This window comes from Eurosta solidaginis, chromosome X, assembly GCF_040869045.1.
Source record: "Eurosta solidaginis isolate ZX-2024a chromosome X, ASM4086904v1, whole genome shotgun sequence".
In the NCBI taxonomy this organism is placed as follows: Eukaryota; Metazoa; Arthropoda; class Insecta; order Diptera; family Tephritidae; genus Eurosta; species Eurosta solidaginis.
The window spans coordinates 74,151,564-74,171,925 of record NC_090324.1 but is presented as its reverse complement, the minus strand read 5'-3'; positions in this window follow the sequence as shown (position 1 = coordinate 74,171,925).

The following is a 20,362-nucleotide window of genomic DNA, read 5'->3' as shown; positions in this document are numbered from 1 at the left end:
TGGATAGTTTTTTGGATTTGTCGGGATCATTTCGAGACTATTGTGGTAACATTTTGGGACCCTTCCGGGATCATTTAAGAACTCTTCGAGACAGGTAGTTCAGCACACATGCCTTTTTAAATTATGATCTTTTATGGCCATGGATTCGCTGCAAATTATTCGTAATTAATATTCGGTATGTAATATCTTTAATATCTAACACAGCTTTTTCATTGTGCGTATTTTTGATTTTTTTTTTAAATAATCCTGTAGCGAACTGTTATAACTATAATTACGCTCTTTTTAATACTTTAACCAACTAAATACCCGAAAAAGCTACACTATTTTCATCTAAAAAAATCTCTTTGGTTTTAGCTAATTGTAGTTTCACTCCTTTGTTCTATGAATAGTAATTCCTTCACCCCTCTCATATCAATTAATTAAACTTAGGAACAAAATGTGTTTTTTTAATTCGAAGAAACTATATTGTACTATTCACGTAAGCGTGCCTTTCAGGTTATCAGCTCATTTAGTTATTTTTTTTACTCTATTACAAAAATAAAATACATTGACAAAAATAATTTCAACAGATAACTTGATAAGCAGGCTAACGTGAGTAGCCGATTTATTTTATTATCTCTTGCGGAAGGGACCGCTGGTAAAGGTTGGTATATATTATAAATGGGAAAGTTTGGATGTTTGTGTGTCCAGACGTTTGTCTTTGTGCTTTAATCACGCAAGAACGGTTGGACGGATTAGGATGAAATTTGGCACACATATAGTCAATACTCTAGACGGATCTACTAGCTATATGCTATATATATATATATATTTTTAAAAGGGGGAGGTCCGAGCCCCCTAGGAACAGTTAAAAGTTAATTATTGTATTTTTTCGTTTTTGTGACTGAATCACGCCAGAACGTCTTTACGGATCTTGATAAAATTTGGGACACAGATAGACAATAGTTTACTGGCGAATTTTTTTCGAAAATGGAAAGGGAGCGGTGGTCCCAAGACCCTTCGGAAAATTACTTTTTAATAATTTTTACACGTTGTAGCATTACGTTTACTGATTATATTACAAGCTAAATAAGTCAAATAAGTCGCCACCGTCTCCTTACCCCCCCCCCCCCCCTCCGTCTCCTCCCGCCATCGTCCCTCCTTAAGTTGTTTTTATCTGCACGCTTTTATTAGCTTTGCCTGTATGTTTGTTTGTAACTCTTCATTCGCTTCAACGCGCCTGCTGTCTTATTAACATGCTTTTATAATTAGCTTCACCTTATTTGTAATCCCGTCAGGGTAATGTCGAGACCCTTTCGGGATCCTTTTTGGATGGTTTTCGGATCCCGTCGGGGTTATTTTGGGGCTTTTTCTGGACTATGTCAGGGTCATTTCAGTACTTTTACGGGATCATTTCTGTAGTTTTCGGGATCCGTCCGGCATAAAAATATTTAAGTTTTGGGAATATCGTTCTCTTTAGATGCGACTAAATAAGTCAGTGCTTTAAATGCGCCCATTGTCGTATTTTTAATGGCACTCATATATGTTGATATATTAGTTTTTAACATTTTCTTTAACTTTTTATTTCCAGTTCTTTTGAGGAACACACTGCAGGACAGCACAACAAAACAGGATAACACCTACAAAAATTTTTATAATTATCATCATCACCAACACCATCATCATCAATATTATTATTATTTTTATTGTTTTTATTATTATTATTATTTATATTGTAACGTTGAACAAGAGAACGTTTTCAAAACCCCAGCGGGTTAAGGGATCAGAATATACCCGCGGTAGGTATGCCTGTCGTAAGAGGCGACTAGAATACCAGTTTCAAGGGGCTGTGTAGCGCAACCCTTCAGGTTGCCAGCGCAATATACAGCTTCTCCAAACTCAATTGTCAACCTCATCTATCCGCGGCGAATCCTGTTTCACTAACAGACGAGGCTCTGGCGTCCCCAAGCTCCTCATGGAACTTGGGGGTGGGGAGGGAGGGAATGGCCTGAAGGTTTAATGTGGCCACATAAATCGTTCCCGAGATGGTCGGGCTAGCACCTTAATGGTGCTGTTTTAGCGGAGCGAGGATAGTGATGATGTACCATCAACAAGTAAAGGGGTAGTGTCTCATATTTCCTCTGCCAATGATGCACCGTGCGCTGGTGGGGAACTTGCTTCCTGTTATGACAGCGATAGTGAATACGATAGCGATAGTGAATATGAGAGGTATTTATTTGAAGATAATGACCTAGATGAGGGTGTAGACGAGGTAGGACCCACGGACATGACTGGAAGGGTACGTTCAGCATTGAAAGGTTGGGCATTTAGAAATAAAACATCACAGAGTAGTCTTTCTGATCTTTTGCACTCTTTGGAGGAGCAGAACTTAAGGGATTGCCAGTGGACGCCAGAACAGTTCTGGGTACAAGCAGGGAACTAGTAAGTATTAGGACTTTTTCAGAGCGCGAGTTTTTGTATTTTGGGATTGAATATAATTTTTACTTTAAAGAATTTGATTTTCTCCAAAGTTTAGAGCGAATTTCAATAAATGTGGGAATAGATGGGCTTAAAGTTTTCAAAAATTCTAACAGGGTATTATGGCCAATTTTGGGCCACGTTTTAGATTTCCTCAATTCGGAACCATTTATGATAGCTTGTTATTAAGGGATGAGTAAGCCCACAGATCTAAATGATTTTGTAAAAGAATTTTGCGAGGAGATAGGCACTTTAGGTCAGAATGGGGTGAAAGTGGGATCTACACAATTGTTAAAGGAATTTAGTGTTAGGCTCTTTACTTGCGATTCACCAGCTCGGGCATTTATAACTGGGGTAAAGGCTCATACAGCAAAAAATAGCTGCCCGAAATGTTTGCAAATGGGTCAATATTTAGATCGGGTGTGCCTGTCCCAAGAAGTGGACGAGCTAAGAACAGATGATTCATTTAAAAACAGGCTAGATTTGTCATACCATAAGCAGAGGGAGATTTTTCTAGAATCAGTAAATATTGGGATGGTTTCTCAGTTTCCCTTCGAACCCATGCATTTAGTGGACTTAGGAGTAACAAACAAAACTACTCCAGTTGCTTATTAAAAGAAGGAACGTAACGAGTCTGAACGAAAAATTGATGTTTCTGAATAATTACCTTCCCTGTGAGTTTTCTAGATGAAACCGTGATCTAGATGAATTAAGCAACTGGAAATCGACAGAATACCTGCAGTTTTTATTGTAATCTGGAATTTTTGTTTTGAAAGACTGCATACCGGATAACCTTTATTATCACTCTATTTTGTGCATTGTGCTCTCCCATGAGAAGTCTTGTTAAGTAGAATCTAATGTTGCGAATGAAATATTAAAATAATTTGTTAAATTATTTAGTAATTATTTTGGCGCGAATTTAGTTAGTTTCAATGTCAACGGCCTTTGGCATTTAAGCGATTGCGTAAAACAATTTGGTCCGTTAGATTATTTTTCAGCATATAAATTTGAGAATTATATGCAATATATTAAAGAACTTATTCACAATCCATCTAAGATACTGCAGCAATTGTTTTTGAGAATAGAAGAAAGAAGAAATTTTACGGATTGTATTAAAATTTTTAAAAATGATAATTTTATTATAAATTTTAAGAATGATAAGGACAGTTCCTTCTTAAGTAGTACATTGGGTTCTATAAATATTGTTAACCAACAAAACGAAAATAGTTTCGTAGTTCGAGTTTTAACAAAAGTTGGAAACGTTTTTATTGAGCCCCTTGTGTTCTCATCTGGATTAGGTATTTTAGTAGCTCAACTTATAGATGAAGACATACATATTATAAACAAAGAAAATTTAGTCCTTAAGTATTATTCTATACCTGTAGGCCCTAGATTTATTTTAATTCCTTTATTACATAATTTATTTTATAAATTTGCATAGGTTATATATAGTTAAGATTGCCGTTGTAAATAGTAGTTTGTAGATATATTTCACCATTTCCTTTTACTATTTAAGTCTTTCCGTTTCCTTTTTGATTTTGTACATAATTAACCTGCATTGCTTTTGTTATTTATTTCTTTGTATATAATTAGTATTAATATATTTTTAATAAAATATTATATGAATTAACAAAAAATAAATATATATGGTAGTTATTTAAAAAAGTTCTAATTTATTTGTAAAATTATATATATGTATATTCTATTTTGGAACTAACATTTTCTAAATTAATTGTTTAACTTGTTTTTGCTTTTCAAAATGGGAAGATGAAGTCTTCTTAGAAAATTATGTTGAATTTTTTTAAAAACTTAGAATTTTCTTTTTTCTCAGCAATTGACTGGCAAAATTCAAAAAGCTCTTGTTTAACCCGAACTGTAAAAAAGGGAAGATCAAGTTTTTAAAAATTGTGTTTAATCACATTTATTGAGACATAGGTACATACATACATATTTATACAATTATCGCAAGTGCCAACTTACACTTATGACTGCACCTGGTCGACTAACTTAATATTTTATATTTTACCAAACAAGGGTAAAAGAAGAACATTAAAAAATATAAACAACAAAATACAGTAATCATAAAGAAATTTTATACAAACAAAAATACATTAAATCTCCAACCGTAAGCGACGCTCACATCAGCAGCAGGTGAACAATTGTGCAAACGAAGTCACACTCCTATTATAAGCCTTTTTTTGTTGTTGTTGATAAGTTCTCTATAGGCGTAGGCGCAATGGTCTGTTTGTGATTTGAAATTTATGCGTTTGTCACTTGGTGTATTTATTATGTGTAACATTTCAAGTATATAGCCTTTATTGCTGTTCCTCTCATGCTGCATTATTGTTACATTTTCCAAATCGGGAGAGTGTCCAGTGGTTCTGCAGTGCTGAGTTAAAGCTGTCTTATTGTCATTAGGGTTGTCACGATTTTTAATATTTGATTTATGTCCGGAAATCCTCGTCTTCCATTTCGATTTAGTTGTCCCCACATATACTTTGTCGTATACGTGGGACCCGTCGCCATTACAATTAATTTTATATATAACGTCCGATTTATAAACTTCTCTATTCTGCTTTTCGTTTTGCTAAAAATCCTCCGTTTCAACGTATTGTTGTATGTGAAAGCTAATTTAAATCTCTCTCTGTCATATATATTTGAATATTTTATTCTATTAGACAGACCAGATACAAATGTAGTCGATTTATACATTTTCTTTGTATAATTAGTTGATTTATTTGTATTTAATTTGACGAAATAATCTTTCATATAGCTCTGTATTATATGCGTTGGAAACTCATTATTTTCTAATATGTTTTTTATTGCTTTTATATTCTCTTCGTGGTAGACTTCATCACTAATGGAGAGAACTCTTCTGACAAAATTCTTGGCTGTGTTGACTATCGTTGCCTTGTCATGATTCGAGTTATAATTGATTAGCCTACCCCATGCAGTGGGCTTCTTGTACCAATCAAATGAAAGTTGGTTATTCCTTCTTATTATTAAGGTATCTAAAGATGGCAGCTGTCCATCAATTTCGACTTCAACAGTAAACTTGATGCTCCTATTGTATCCATTCAAAATATTAAGCATATCTTCCACGGCATCCCTTTTTACGATGGCGAACAAATCGTCCACATATTTCGTTAATAAACGTGGCTTGTGATGTGAATCTTTTTCGAATTTCTGTAACAATTCTTCCATCACAATATCCGCTAATACAGGAGATGCTGGTGACCCCATAGGCATTCCTGACCGTTGCTCATAAATTTTATTGTTGAACCTAAAATATCTATTATCTCTTATGCAGAACCGAACCACATTCATAAAAAGTTCCTTATTGAGAGTTGTATGGTTCTGTATATCATCCCACTTGGAAGCTATAATTTCCAAGGCATGATCTACCGGGATGCTTGGAAATAATGAGACAACATCAAAGGAAACGACACTCTCGTCATCAAAGATGTAGGTATCTTTAATTTTTTTCTTAAAGGCGATAGCGTCTTTTACGTTATATTGAGATGTTTTAGTTATATTTTCAAGGACATTGACAACATATTTACATAACTTGTATGATGGGGAATTGACAGACGAACAAATGGGTCTCAATCGTAATCCTTCTTAATCTATTTTAGGCGCGATGGCCGTTTTGGTTATTAATTGGTATTTCTCTTTCGTATCTATCATTTTCTGTTTAAATAGTTTCTCTAAAATTTCATTATTTTTTTCTTGAAGCTTATTAGTGAGGTCTCGTTTTAGTACTCTGTAAGTGGAAATGTCGTTAACCATCTGTTGTAACTTCTTTTCATACTCATCCTTATACATTAAAACCGTAACATTTTCTTTATCGGAACTCAGAACAAGTGCATTTTTATTGTTTTTTAGGAACTTTTTTGTGGAGTGCAGTGTATCTAATACAAATCTATCTCTCACGCTAATTTTAGGCTTTCTCAGCTGACCCCGTATTGGTGTGGTTAGATTGTTCCTCTCAATTTCTTGCTGCTCTTTATTTTGAATAGTTTGAATGCAATCCTCTCCATCTGCTACCAATTTGAACAGCGGGAACTCAGCGCTAGCTATAGGTAAAGAGTATTTCAGACCTAAGGAGAGGAGCCACTGGATGTCTGTCGTTATCTCCACCTTTGTCACATTGTGTAACCACTTCGGTACGTTTTTATGTTAAGAGACTGTTTTTGTATATGTTTAAGTCTGTCGAATTTGTTTGTGTGTGTTTTCTCCAATGCTGTTTTCAAGTTATTGGTTAATAGTTTCTCACTATTTAAGAATGCAATGGCATCTTCCGCTACAAGTTCATTGTGAATTATATCTAACATGGAGTTTACCTCTCTTTCCTTTTGCTTTCTTATTGCATATTTGATCCGTATAATAAGATTTAAGAGTTTATGTTCCACCGTTCTTAGATATGCCGTTGCCGCGTTCATGATATTTCGTGGTATTCTATTGTCCTTAGTGTTCCAGTTGAGAACGTATGATATGTTCTTCGTGGCGTTGAGTATAAACTTTGGTGTTATTCCACTCTTCCTGCATCTCAGCAGAAACTTAGTTGTTTGCTTTAACTTGATAAGCTGTTGTGTGCTTTGTTGGTAGCGCTTTGTATAATTTTCGTCCCAATACCATATTCTCGTTTCAAATTTCTGTAAATTTCATGAGTGTTTTTGTTGTTTCGGTGGGCTCTCCGATCCATAATTAATTACTTGTATTCCGGCCTTTTAGTTAATATATTCAAGGTATGTTTGAGCTCTAGGCCAATATATACATATGTTTATTAAAATACAGCAAATGTGTTTAAACAATGTATATATATTTGTCGAATGGTTTGTCTTGCCAATATTTCGACTTCAATCTAAAGTCATCTTCAGGACTGAAAAAACGAAAAACATTTATTGAGACATAGGTACATACATAATTATACAATTATCACAAGTGCCAACTTACACTTATGACTGCACCTGGTCGACTAACTTTTTATTTTATATTTTAACAAACAAGGGTAAAAGAAGAACATTAAAAAATATAAACAATAAAATACAGAAATCGTAAACAACTTTTTATACAAACAAAAATACATCAAATCCTTTGAAGGTTCTGTTCCTTTCCAGGTGTTTAAGCTTCAGTTTGAGAAGACCGCAACAGTGAACAACTGGAATGCTGAATATAAAGTTGCTGCACTGTTCGTGGCATTGAAAGGGCCCGCAGTTGAAATATTACAGACTATTCCAGAGTACGAGCGAAACAGTTATGAAGCATTGATGGCCGCTGTCGAGAGACGTTACGGAAGCGAGCATAGGAAACAGATATACCAAATTGAGTTGCAAAACCGTTACCGAAAGGCGAATGAAACTTTGCAGGAATTTGCGTTGGATATTGAAAGATTGGCTCATCTCGCAAATGCAGACGCACCCGTGGAATACACTGAAAGGGTAAAAATTCAGAGTTTTATAAATGGCATACGGGACGTCGAAACGAAGCGAGCCACATACGCCAACCCAAAGCCAACATTCGCAGAAACGGTATCACATGCATTGACTCAGTAAACAGCTTCATTATTGAGTAAACTAGCATACAAAGCTCATCGTGTGGAAGTGGAAAGACCGGATTGGTTAGAAACAATTTTGGAAGCACTGAAGGGATCACAACAGAAAAATGCCTGAGCTATGAAATGTTTCAAGTGCGGCAACCCAGGTCACATTGCACGACATTGCAGCACCGATCCCAATAGTTCCAACAATATAGGTGGCCGTAAACGCAGAGCTGAAGGAGATGAGCAAATCTCCAAGTCCACTCAATCGTTAAACTAAAGCGAGTCAGCCGCAAGGGGCGGCAGATGGCTCCCTTAATTGAATGCCCCATAATTTCTATCTCGCAAATTGGAAGAGGGTCAAACAATCTTACTGTCGGAGGACATGTGGATGGAAAGGAACGTTTACTGACTGTAGATACGGGTGCATACCATTCCATTTTTCGATCAGATTTAGTCAACAAGAAGATAAAACCATTGCTTGGAGCAAGATTACGTACAGCCATGGGATAGGACACCCAGGTAATTGGAGAAGTAGCATGTGAAGTAGAAATTGGAAACGTCACGGTACTACACAATTTCATAGTGGCAGAGATTGTTGATGAGTGGACTTCTTAATCGACCAAGGCATCAAGATCGATATGCAAAGCAAGCCGATGCGATATAAGAACATGGATGTTCCACTTAATTTCGGTTACGAGAGAGGCTACTGCAGTAAGCGAGTGCTGATGGAAGATAGTCAGCAAATACCACCAAAATCCGAAGCAGTCATCTGGGCAAAGCTTGATGGAGATTGTGGGACAAACAAATTGTGGGTTGTCGAGGCAGCAAACAAATCAACACCGAATATACTTGTAGGAAAAACCCTGGCTATGAAAAAACAGGATGGACGTATTCTGGTAAGAGTACTCAATGAGTTCAAGTCACCACTCAAACTGACAAAAGGAGCTATATTGGGAAGATGACAAGAGGCTGAACTAGTTATTAACTGTGAACATATCCAGGAACACGTTTCAACTAGCAAGACTGATCTTTCAAATGACATCACGGCATGGATGGAGGGGCTAGACTATCAGAGTAAGGCAAAGTAACAGCTCCTAAAGTACGCAAACATATTTGACCAGGATGGTTCCAAACCAGGCCGCACCAATGTTGTGAAACATCAAATTGACACTGGAGACGCGAGGCCGATACGTCAAGCTCCTCGTAATGTTCCACTGGCGAAGCGGGAATTGTGAGTCAAATCGTACAAGAAATGAGCGACAGCGGCATCATCGAACCATCAGCTAGTCCATGGAGCTCACCGGTGGTACTTGTGAAGAAGAAGAATGGGAAAATTAGGTTTTGCGTGGACTACCGCAAGTTGAACGACGTCACGAAAAAGATTGCCAAGATTTGACGACACTCTGGACTCGCTCTCTGGTACGAAATGGTTTTCCACACTGGACTTGAAAAGCGGCTACTGGCAAGTGGAAGTGAAGGAGGAAGACAAAGAAAAAACAGTCTTCAGTGTCGGTGATGGTCTTTGGCAATTTACCGTGATGCATTTGGACTATGTAATGCATCAGCTACTTTTGAAAGACTCATGGATCAGGTACTGAAAGGACTATATTGGAAAACATGCTTAGTGTACCTAGACGACATCATCGTATTGGGAAAGAACTTCGAAGAAGATCGGAAGAACTTGGAGGAGGTTTTCCAAAGAATAGCTGGTGATGGTCTGAAACTAAGTCCCAAAAAGTGTTCGCTGTTTAAAAAGGAAGTAAATTATTTGGGTCACAAGATAACGACAGAGGGCATCTGTACTGCGAATTAAAAGATAGAGGCAGTCAAGGATTGGCCAAGACCACAGAACTAGTATGAATTAAGAAGTTTCCTTGGGTGTGCACATATTACCGCTTATTTGTACCAAACTTTTCCAGCGTAGCCCATAGCCTCCATTAGCTTAAAAGAAAAAATAAAGCTTTTGAATGGAAGAAGGAGCAAGAAGTGGCTTTCCAAACATTGAAGGAGCGTTTGTGCACTGCCCCAATGTTGGCATATCCGATTCCAGGAGCAAGAGTTGCAAGTGGATATGCTATAGGAGGCGTTTTATCGCAACTGGTCGATGGACAGGAGAAGGTAGTTGCATATTACAGCCAGTTGCATATTGGAAAACCAAAGAGGAGCTATTGCGTTACACGGAAAGAGCTGTTGGCATTTGTAGAGAGCATTAAACATTTTCACAAATACCTCTACGGCCAGCGATTCTGCGTCAGAACAGATCACGCAGCGTTGAAATGGCTTCTGCAGTTCCGTAATCCGGAAGGACAATTGGCACAGTGAATCGAGCGATTACAAAGCTATGACGTTTCCATTGAGCATCGAAGAGTTAGTACCCATGGAAATGCTGATGCAATGTCACGAAGACCATGTAGTTTGGAATGCAAGCACTGTTCAAAGGCCGGGGCTAAAGAAGACATTATAGATGTCCGGCTAATGACTATAACGTGTACGGATGAATGGGACAAGGAACAACTAAGAAAGTGTCAGCTAGAAGATACAGATCTGTCACATGTTATGTAAGGGCTCGAACGAAACGAAAGACCAAACAGAGAAGAGATGTCAGCAGAGAGTCCCATTGCGAAGTCATACTGGGCACAGTGGAATAGTTTAGAATTGATATCTGGTTGCCTTCGTCGAGTATGGGAGAGTGAGAATGGCCCATGCAAGAAGAAAATGATAGTTGTTCCCAGAAAGAGGATTCCTGACGTGCACAGCGAGCTGCATAATGGTCCAAGTGGAGGTCATCTTGGAATCACGAAGACGCTCGAGAAAATTAAGCAGAGATTCTATTGGGTTGGTTGCCGTCAGTCGGTCACCTAGTGGATTGCCATCTGCGAGGTTTGCAACAGAGCGAAAGGGCCCAAAACACGAAGTCATGGCCAGATGAAGTAGTATATTTCAGGTGCACCATTTGAAAGGATCGCCATGAATGTCGTTGGTCCATTTCCTTCTAGCAACCGCGGAAACAAATACGTGCTGGTGGTTATGGATTATTTCAGTAAATGGCCAGAGGTATACCCAATCCCAAACCTAGAAACGGACACAGTAGCAGAAGTCGTTACAAACGATTGGGTCGCAAGGTATGGTGTACCAATGGAGTTACATTCTTACCAAGGCAGGAGTTTTGAATCAGCTGTGTTCCAGGAAATGTGTAAGAAGTTGGGCATTCGAAAAACACGGACAACTGCATTGCATCCTCAGTCCGATGGTATGGTGGAACGTTTAAATAGAACCTTGGAGGAGCATTTAAGGAAAGTAGTAGACAAGTACCATAAGGAGTGGGATACACACATATCATTTTTCTTGATGGCTTACCGATCGACAGTGCATGAGACAACGGGTCAAACTCCCGCAAAGGTAATTTTTGGCAATGACCTTCGACTGCTAGCTGATTTGTAGTTTGGGATATATGCCTATGCAGAGAGAAATGTCAAGATATCCACTGGTGTCTTGGAAGAAGAGATGAGAGGGATACACGATCTTGTAAGGCAACGATCAAAGATTATGAGTGACAAGATGAAAGCCAGATACGATAAAGCAATTAATTCGGAAGGTTTTCAGGAAGGAGATTTTGTGCTTTTATACAACCCACAACGAAAAAAAGGTTTGTCCCCGAAATTGCAGTGTAATTGGGAAGGCCCATATAAAGTTATAAAACGGATCAACGATGTAGTGTACCTCATACAAACCATTGGCAAACCACGAATCAAAATGAAAATGGTTCAGTTGGAAAGGCTGGACTTAGGTGGAGGGCAGTATGACGAATATTAGTGACACTAAGTGATAGTCACATCACTAGTCTGTTGCTAAGTAAATGAAGACACAACAACAATAAAGCAGACAGTCACTTGTATCTACATAAACAAATCAATCATTATGTTTACACATATGTACGTACACGCAGCGGAGAAACAACGCACAACCACATGCACATATCTGAGATACTCCCGAAAGTATGCGATGAGAGAAGCTATAAAATCGTGCATCTGTAGTTACAGCTGAGTAATTTTATAGCTGATAACTGACTAGTAAGTTCTGGAAATAGAAGCGCCTAGAAATATGTCAACGAGGAAACCTCACAGTATAAAAGCAGCGACAGTGCAGGTACGACAATCAGTTTGATTTAAGCAAGCTATTGGTTGTGAAGTATAAGTGTTATTGTAAAGTACTTAAGTAAAGGCCGTTTTGCATTATTGAATATTGGAGTCATTTATTCAACAGTTTAGTGATACAAACGTTAGTAAAAGATTGCTAATAAGAGGATTTGCAGTAGATTCGTTACAATATTTTTCGTTTTGTTGTCAGGTGCGAGAATGATCAAATCGGATGGTTTTCCTACACGGGAAAATGCGATATACAGTTGACGGTGTGAAAAACATTCACTTTCCAGGTTCAGGCCACAAACATTGAATGATTGGCCTTGTAACTTATTTATCGTCATGGCAAATGCGAGACGAATCGGAAACTGGATTAGTTTAAACTCAAATGGCATATCGGTTGGGATCATTGGAATTCTCGGAATGAGAACTTCCTCACCTCTGAATTTCCCTTTTAATACCCTTGCGTGAATCACATTGCCCATGAGTTTAGTGACTGCTAAACGGGTACCGTTGCATAGTTTTGGCTGATTCAAATTGCGAAGCATGATGACGACTGACCCAACCTTTACTTGTAAATTGTGCGGTGGCAATCCAGGCACATCCAATGAATTCAAAAACTCCGTTGTGTAGTTTGTACATCGTCTTCATTGGTTACATAATCGATAGATTTGAAGGAATGCAGTGAACCAATGATTTCTTCTTGGATTTTGCAATTCAATTGATCCACGTCTTTGTTTTTTGCTGCCAAAATTGCTCTTTCACCCAACCAATCGTAATTGGTATGGTTGGCAACGATGTTCGGAAAAACTTTGCTTATCAGCTCCTCTTTCGTTGAGACGAAATTACAAAAGTATTGTGGAAACGAAATCAATCTATTTGATGCGTCTACTGGAACACGACCATTGCCCATAGTTAGCAATTGGTTGGAGAACGCTTCTGCAGATGGATCGCTTAGTAAATCAACTCGCATGTTGGTTGTCAGCTGCAGTTTCTTCACGTAAGGCCACAATGTCGAAGATTTGGGGCAAGCAGCGGTCGATCGTGGTATTACCGGTAGTGTTTGTCGGAAATCGCCGGAGAGCAAAAGCAATGCACACCCAAAATGTCTAGCGTCATCACGCTGATCCTTCATGGTGCGATTCGGGGCTTCTAACGCATGTTTATGTGACATGGTGCATTCGCCCCAAATAACTATTTTGTTCCTTACCAAAACTTTGGCCATTGCTGACTGTTTCGCGATGTTCCAGGTCGGTTCTGCAACCGCTTGAAAGTTTAATGGCAATTTTAATGCCGAATGAGCGGTTCGGCAACCTTCTAGCAGAGTAGCGGCCATTCCAGAAGAAGCTACTGCTACCGCAATTTCCGATCTTTCACGAACTGTAGCAAAATAAGTGATATAAGGAATGTCTTGCCAGTGCCACCAGGCGCATCAAGGAAAAATATGCCATCATTTCCATCATCAATTGCCTTCATCACCGTATCGTACACTTCTTTCTGTTGGGGATTCAACACAGGTACATTCGTTCTAACCAACTGGCTTAATGCATTTGTGACGTATTCACGTTCACGACGCAATTCTCGTTCGAAAGCATCGTTTATTCCACGATTTGGTGATGGCATTCCTAGCCTGACTAATAGTTTGCCGCACATATGGTAACACATGACTTCTACCAAAACCAAAGCCTGGTTGTGCATCTCTTCATTCATCTCAAAGTTGGGATTTAATTGAATGGACTCGAGCACGATGCAAAATGTCTTCTGACATTTAATCCTTTGTCCCACAATTCACGTGGATTCGATGGAAAACACGTGGAAATAATAATGGCAAACAATGTGCGTAACTGTATTGGAGATGCGGATATATTAGTTTCGGCGATAGACGTTTCCCGATGGGCATCGTTTTCAAGCAAATTGAGCTCTTGTCATGCAGCACGAAATGTTGGCAATACTATACCATTGACAGTTCGAAGTGATTCACATGATGTCGGCCCACGAACATTCACCAACAATAGTCGCAAGTAAAAGAATTCATCATTATTCGGATGCACTGTATAAATGGGGCATCTCCATGTAAAGTAGCGTACGTGCAAAGGGATCACTTTGGCATATCTAGAAGAAACTGGTCAATGGTGTCGCTGGTGGGTTTTGAATACGTTGTGCGACATTTGCTGCATTAAAATAAACTCTTTGGTCGTTTTCCAGATCACTGCTAAATGTGTAATAGTCGGATAGCGTTCGTGAACGGGAAATGAGAATATACGCCAAATCGCCTCATTGCAACTTACGTACCGACCAACTTGATAGCGGTTGATTTGATCATTACGATCTGGACCTTGCAGATCAAAAGCCGCCATATCACTACCTTTCGTGACATATTTGCAAACGTATTTGATGGACTTAACGGAGTTGCAATACTCGACGTTACAATGCGCTTTCAATGTTTTTGACAGAAGAGGCGAATACGGTACAACCCAAGAGTTGAAATCATTGCCTTTCACTTTCATTATGATTGTCCTACCGCCATCACCAGGTGATATACGCCGATACAGTGGATAACCATCATTGCCAGCGATGGTCTCATCGGTCAAATCTCGGGGATAACGCTTTGAACACTTTCCGTCGACCATGCACGATGATTGTGGGTTAACGGCATCACACGACACATGAATCATGTTCGTTATTACGGCATCATGCACGTCTGGATCGGTTACGGGATCAGGAATCTCGGCACATATGATGTCATCAATTTGGTCAGGCTGCAATTTTTCGACTAACCAAATGAGAATGTGCGCATGCGGCAAGCCTCTTTCCTGCCATTCAGCCGAATACTTCCAACATGGAATATGCCCAAAGACATGATGCTTAACAATATAGTCCGTCAGCCACCGGATTTTTTTCCTGAATACACGTGCGGTGACATCGTGGCGATCACTTGATGTTTAACCAGGAAGCAGCAGTTGAACAATTTCTGTCTATTTTGGATTGCACGTGAAAGTGATGAACAGGTCTGGACAACCATAATGGCGTCCATATGTCATTGCATCTTGCGCATATTCATGCATATGACGTGGGCTGCCAACGAACGCCGCCAGTAAAATGGTCAACCGGTGGACAAATGGTTTCCTTCGGTTCAAATTGCATCCCGTAAATAAATGTACTCCTCCGTACGTAGGCTGCTTTGGTTTAAGCGTATAAAAAGGAGGCGCCCGCTTCTATTTTGGCATACATATTGACGCAAAATTGCTAAAACAATCGGCGGGATCGAAACAAATAGTTGTCGACAGTTTGGCGAATCATTAAACGATACGCGTAAGAATTCATTGCGCTAAAATTCTTGGTGGTTTCCTCGCCTAAAATAATATCAGTGAAATTAGTTTCGGATTGATATTATAATTTTATGACATCGATACTCACCGGTCAATGGACTTACCATCTTGATATTTATATAATATCCATCGTCTCCTTGCCAAAACATTAGTGGGTATTGCAGTGTATCGTATGACCGATGTGTTTCGGCTATTCGTTTTAATTGCCCAGAGTCGCGTCGTGTCAGCACAGTGTCGCGGGACTCCAAATTTTCACCTACTATCAAAATTGCAACCTCACCTATTTTTGGAGCGTTGAATTGACGTTAATGTGTTCCAGTCTGTCGTTTATCAGCTCTAATCACAACTTTATAGTCATCAGTTGGCATTCGATCCAACGCAGTTTTGAATAACCGAAGCAATGCACGAAGTTCATAAAATAGCTGCTGCAGTTCTCCAAGAATTCCTCTTCTCATTGCAGGATTGATTATTTGACGCTGATCAAGTTGATTTTCCACATTGTCCATGAAATATATTTTTAGAAATTTATGTTGTGCATCTTCTAGCGGGAGTAATGCCCCAATTCGATGGTGAATTTGGCCTTGGATCTGTGAAGTCGACGAGGAAGTTATAACAAAATATATCCTTTTATTTATTTAATCTACATTTTTGTAATAATATTTTGAATCTTTTATGACCTTGAACTCGGACTAAATCCACGTTCATCAATAATATTTGCTCCAAATGAAGTCATTTGAAAGCATCCGTTATATTAATGAATGTTTGAAAGAAAATGACGTGATTTGTTATGGATTCGCATCTTTGATGGAGCAGCAAGGAAGGCAGTTGGCATGATCTGGGGGTGCACTGTGGCTAATCATGTCGGCTGGGTTGGGTTCTTGCCAACCTCTCTGTCCTGCGCCATAACAGGAAAAGTTCCTATCATGCCTTTAAAAAAAAAACCGTCAAAAACTGACAAAAAGCGCAGAGACGACTCAAAACGCTTGAAATTCAAATTAAAACGACATTCGGTCGAACCGGATGCCACGGACAGACCGTTAACCATTAAAAATTTAAAATTCAAAAAAAAATCTAAACGCAAAACAAACTTAACCGAACCGGAAATGACCGGTTACTACTACTGAAAATCAGAAGTGAAAAAAAGCTGAAAAATTAAAATAAAAAAAAAAGAAAAGGGCCGAATATACATGGGGGCGCCGCGGGTGTTGTTGCGAAGCCCGGTGCTTATTACCCACCCTCAAATCTATGGCCACCGACGCACCTAAATTTTCGGTGGACCCTTACCTGTCCTACCTAGTGCCTTCTAAATAATTATGGAGGTCAGCATTCCCATTTTAAATAACAATTTTATTTAGACATCATTCCGAAAAAAAACTAAAATATATAGTATGTTTACTTGTGAAGTTGCAAATCAAAGAAGCTCTTATATATCTATGTATGTATAATTGAATTAATCTTCGACAAGGGCAAATGAAAATGGTTGAACACTTTTAATTAAAATGTGTATATAGCATACGGATTATCATGTATAGTCTTTAAAAGTTAGATGTACCTATACGGCCAATGCATTTATCATGGTTAGGCATTTGATATCAAATCCTTAATTTTTTTCCCCCATTTGATTTTAAATTTAGTAGTGATTTTAAATTTTAATTATCTAATTTGGGGTTAGCCTTAAATATTAACGTTTCGATAATCATGAATAGATGTGGCTAAAAGGTCAATGCTTATTGGCCGTCAACTCAATAGTTTCGCCTTTCAAAAGGGCTCCCTTATAATCTAAGTATATTTAAATGAGCAGGCCCTAGGCGTCATATACGTATTTACTATAGAAAAAAATTCCTTTTAAAAAAAAAAACGTGAATGAAGTTCATATAATCTTAGGTGTTTTCCTTTCTACCCTTTTTGCATATACATACATTTAGGCATATCTTAAATGGGGTTATGAGTAAATACGTGCTATAAACGTATATGGTTAATTAACCGAAAAAGGTTACAGCTTTCGGATGATACAGGAAATTGGAAGAGCACGGACACAAATGCAAATTGGATCCTTCCAAGTTTAAGAGATGTAATTAGTTATCTACAAAAGAGGTTATCCATCATTAGTTCATACGCCCAGTGTTGCAGCAATGCCATACCCAAAGAATGCCACGCACATCTGGTGTAAGTGGCCTCATCGACATACGTGCTCAGAATTTCTGCGTATGCACATATGAATTCACAATGCCAGCGAACGAGAAGCGGGAAAGGCTAACTTTAGATAAAACGTACCAAAGGAACAATGGACCAAAAGGACAATAAGAACCGCGATCGAGAATCTAGTTCACTTGTTCAGTTGAGAAACCCGGTCAATTGAACAAGTCAGAATGGAACGACCCACTCTAATATAGATAGCAAGTATTTGCTTGGCGGCCCTGCTGGAGTGGTTGTGGCCGGCGTTTGTTGCTGCGCCCGGCTTGATTTGTTGGGCCTATAGGAAGCGGCCTTGCGGTTGTTGTTGACGAAGGTCTATATTCAGCGGCCCCTCCGTTGTATCCACCGAACCAATATTACCAATTCTGCCCTCACACTGGTCTTCTAAGTGCCGTATACGCTCTATAGTTGCGCCAATAGTTTGACCAGGTACGCAGAGTCCACTTTGTAATGTCTTGTCAAAATGTTCCCAGCTTATTTCTCAATTCCACATGCGCCAAGATCCAGAAGAAATCCTCAACCAACAACGGGAAGTCCAGGAGATGTGCTTCGTAATCTGAATCTGGGTATAACCCGACTCGCAGCAACGCTACTCTTAGCCACCGATGGTGAACTGGCACGACTCATATTTGGACGCATAGCTCCTGGCGGCAAAGGCCGTTTAATGGATTTAATTGAATTTCCTGGCAAAAGAGGTTATGTTGTCGAATTGGTTAAATCGAAATTTTTTGTAGCCGACTGAATATTTTGTATCGCAATTAGCTGACTTGGCTTGGTATCGTTTTGCAAAATTTGACCAAAATTTTCGGCGTCAGATTGGTTGGCGGATAATAAATGCCATTAACCAGCCACGACAAAAGTACCACCACGCCACTTTCTTCTTGCAAAAAGAGGTTATGCTGTCGAATTGTTAAAATTTAATTTTTTGGTTGCTGATTGAATATTTTGTATCGCAATTATTTGACTTGGCTTGGTATCGTTTGCCAAAATGGTGTCCAGAATTTTCGGCGTCAGATTCGTTGGTGGATAATAAATGCCATTAACAAGCCACGACAAAAGTACCACCACGCCACGTTCTTCTTGCACAAAGAAAAAAATTATTTTTTTCTTTTTTTCCAGGGATCGGAAAACCAGTTATCTGCTGTGGGGGCGATTATCGATTGGTTCATGGTTATGGTTAGCTCATCATTACAGCATTATACACGTAGCGTTCCGGCTGTCAAACCTTTGTGTTGATGTTAGGTGAATGGAACGTAGAGAAAGCGTAAAACTTTGCAGCTTTTTGTGTGTTGTGGGAACGTTGTGCGCTAAATTAGGTAAAATTTTACCACCACGACAGTGCATAATTGCCAATACATCGGTTGCATTTTGCGTTCGCCATCTCCTCTTGACAATCTCTATGCCAGTACAATGAAACGAATAAAATCAGCTGATGATATGAACCATCTACACCATTGAGCCAGGTGTTATTGAAAATTCGTCAATGTCATGGAAATTTTTGACGATGCCACCCGCACGAAATTAACAAAAAAAAATGTTTTAACCACCCCAGGCAGACTTGAGTGAGGGTGAATCCTAACCTTTTCCCCATCACTAGCCACTTGGTGCGTTCCAAGGGTAACTCTCCCAAGTGGACCATAACAGATTCCAATGTTTCACCATGAAGCAGGGAACGCAATGGCTCTGGCGGCAAGGGTAATAGTGGTAATTTAACCTTGCCACTGAGACAGCATAACCCAGGTATTTCTCCAGCGACCTTCAATGCACTGCAATGGCTACACAAAACCTCCATCGGTCCAATTTGAATGGAAGGAAGCGAGCTGTAGTCAATTGTGCAATCGTAATGAAATGCTACTCTATCCAAATCAACACTTGAAGCACTTCTTCTTATTCGCTGATTTCGATTTTCACGTTGTTGCGTTAGTTGATATATTCGACGATTTCTCATTGTTAGCTGAGCCGTCTCACTTACCGCCTGTCTTTCTCTTTGCTTTTGTGATGCACGATGTTGGGCTATATTATCTCGGCGCTCTTCTCTTACTATTTGTTGTTCGTCCGTATTCAATTGGTTGACGATATTGCGAAGTCTACTTGCATTGCGGGTTTGACGCGAAAGATTTGATCTTCTGACTCGCGGCATTTTGAAAGGCACTGATAAATGAACAAATGTAAAATCCTCACAAAAAACATCTTCGATGGCAACTTACCGTTTAAAAATATAATTTATTTAGTTTGCTAAAATAAGCATTTGTGGCCTCATTTTAGCAAACCAATCATTTATAAATTGGCCCAAACAACATAATATAATTTATTTATTTATCTATTACGACTCTTAGAGCCTAGATCAACACCTAAAAGCATTATTGCATTAATTAACATTATGTACTATGTACGAAATTGGACTTAAATTAGTATTTTAATTTGAAACATGAATTTGAATTTGAAACATGTAACACAAATTCATTCGAATCCTAGTATTTATTTTATATTCGTTGATTTCGCGTGAGCATATAATCTTTTCTTAAATAAGTTATTATCACAATTCTTAATATTTGCAGGTAATTCGTTGAAGCATTTTAACCCTTTGTCAAAAAGACTATTTTTTCAGACTCCGTTGTGTAATTAGGTAATTTAAAATCATTTCTCTACCTCGTATTTCTGTCATGAACCTCGTAGTTAAATTTAATACTTGTTTTTAG